This window comes from Lacerta agilis, chromosome 5 (assembly GCF_009819535.1).
Source record: "Lacerta agilis isolate rLacAgi1 chromosome 5, rLacAgi1.pri, whole genome shotgun sequence".
Lineage (NCBI taxonomy): Eukaryota > Metazoa > Chordata > Lepidosauria > Squamata > Lacertidae > Lacerta > Lacerta agilis.
In genome coordinates, this window is record NC_046316.1 from 38995540 (window position 1) to 38997971 (window position 2432).

Below are 2432 nucleotides of genomic sequence, written 5' to 3' on the forward strand. Positions count from 1 at the left end.
ACCTAGCCCTTACCTGAATTTACCTGTCCCCATTACCTGACTTTACCTGCCCGGTATGTACTGGAGAAGATCTGATAAAACTATATTGGAGGTTGTATTTTTGTTGCTGCCTATGTTTTATAAAAGAAAAAGTACAAAAGGAAGTTTCCCTGCTAGACCTAAATGTACATTTCTGAAAGCCATGTTACATGGCTTAATTTGAAGGGGGGCTCATTACTAGAAACTGTTTTTAATTATTGCTTACCACACTGGAATGTGTGATTAGTATTAATAATGCCTCTAGGCACACTCGGAGTCCTTTCTCTAACCGGGGAGTAAGCGCACCCCACCCCACAGTTCTGGAATTAGAGTTAGGGCTTCAACTTAGAGAGAGGGGATTTCATCCGAAGTATCAGTTGCTCCAATATATTGCTTAGAGAAGTTGCCTTTTCTGTCTTAGGTGCGAGACTACTGTGGTCCAGAACCAGCACCTTGCTCCTTGTCCAGGGGCCTTGGCTTGCCTTCCAGTCTATTCTAGAACTTTGGGCCAAATAATCTCCATCTCGGGCTATCGCTTCCCCTTGGTGATGGACACAGTGGCGGAGCTTCATGCTCCGGCACCGGGGTGCGGAGAGCAGACGGGGGCAGGGCTGGCGCGCATTCTGGGGACGGGGCACGGCGCCTGCGGGGGTGTGGTGCCCAGCGCGGGCGGGGGGCAGCCGCGATGGCACCCTGCTGGGATCGCGCTGCCGGGGGCAGTGCACTCCCCCCACATTTCTCTTCCTCTGCCAGTGGATGGACATCACATCTGGTCAGGACACCTGTCTGTTCTGTACCCACAGAGCAGAGGGGACAATAGATTCCATCTAATTTCTGAAATTGTTCAGAACATTTTTCAAATGTCAGTATATAAGAGACGGGCTGCAACTCATAGGAGAACTCAAGCTGGGCCAAATATCCACACAAAATGCACACACAGAGAGACACACACATTTGCAAGACCATCCATCCTCTGCGAAACTGGGTGGGGGCGAGGAGGCGAAAGATTTGGTGAGTTTGGGAGGTGGGCAAAATTTTAGAATTTTCTCCTTCCAGTAAATATGAGATTGTGAATGGCTTCACTCTCATGGGACATAATGTCCAAGGAACATGGTTGGGCTGCTGACAGTGGCAGTGAAGCTCACTTTTGTTGTTAAAAAGGAGAAAGAAATCCTAAATTACCACCTCATCTATTTAAAAAAAAAAAGATTAAGGGTTGCATCCAAAGTCAATATCCAATGTTGGTAATAATAAGAACAGACACATTGAAATTAATGGGCAAGACTAATGTATGTCCATTAATTCCAATGGGTCTATTCTGAGTATGACTAAAGTTGGATACAACCCAATAATTCTGAAAATTCACCCACCCCTCCAAAGATTAATCCATTCTTCAGAGGTTGCTATCACCCCATGCTCAGAATTTTCAAAAGTCACTAAGCCAATACAGGGGTACTTCTAGTTACGAACTTAATTCGTTCCAGAGGTCTGTTCTTAACCTGAAACTGTTCATAACTAGAGGCGTGTTTTCGCTAATTGGGCCTCTTGCTGCCGCTGTACCGCTGGCACACGATTTCCATTCTCATCCTGGGGCAAAGTTCTCAACTCAAGGTAACTCTTCCAGCTTAGCAGAGTTTGTAACCTGAAGCGTTTGTAACCTGAGGCATTTGTAACTCGAGGTACCACTATAAGAAGTCCAACTCTTGACTTGAATTTTTCAAAAACAAAACAAAAAAAACAAACATCAGAGGGTAACAAGGTTGGGAAAAACCTTTGTTGAAACAAAATAGATAATCCTGAAGTAGCTAGACCAATGGTCTGACTCACTGTAAGGCAACCAACTTCCTATGGTTGTAAAACTGTCAGCCTATTCTTCTTTAAATTGACTACTTTTTTTGTTTTTGGCTTTTTTGCTATAAGATGCCTACTTGCTCCCGCATACAATTTTCCCTTCTAGACCTTTTGTCATCTCGCAATCCTTTCCGACACGTCATCCTGCTTCTTCTTAAAGTGAAGCTCGTGGAACTGAAGACAGGCTCTGTAAATGAGGATGTACCAGTAGAGTGCTACTATTACTACTTCCTAAGTCACCGAAATATTCTAACAGTATTTGGGGGGGTGGGGAGAGAGAGCAGACAATGTCCCTGTAATGCTATCTGCAAAGTGCCTCGCAGTGTGTGTGGTTTCAATATGGTAATAATCATTATGTTTTACTGTCAGGGTTTTTTTTTTTTCTTCCTTTGGTAAGTTAGTCAGACAAATACTGGATCCTTTCCAGAAACCTCCCTTTCCAGCTGAGTCTTTTCTCTCACACACCATGAGTAAAAATTGTGTGGATTTCTTTTTTAACCTAGATAATGGAATATATATTATTTCTGTGAATATAGTACTGGCTGCTCCCTTCCGATCCCCAC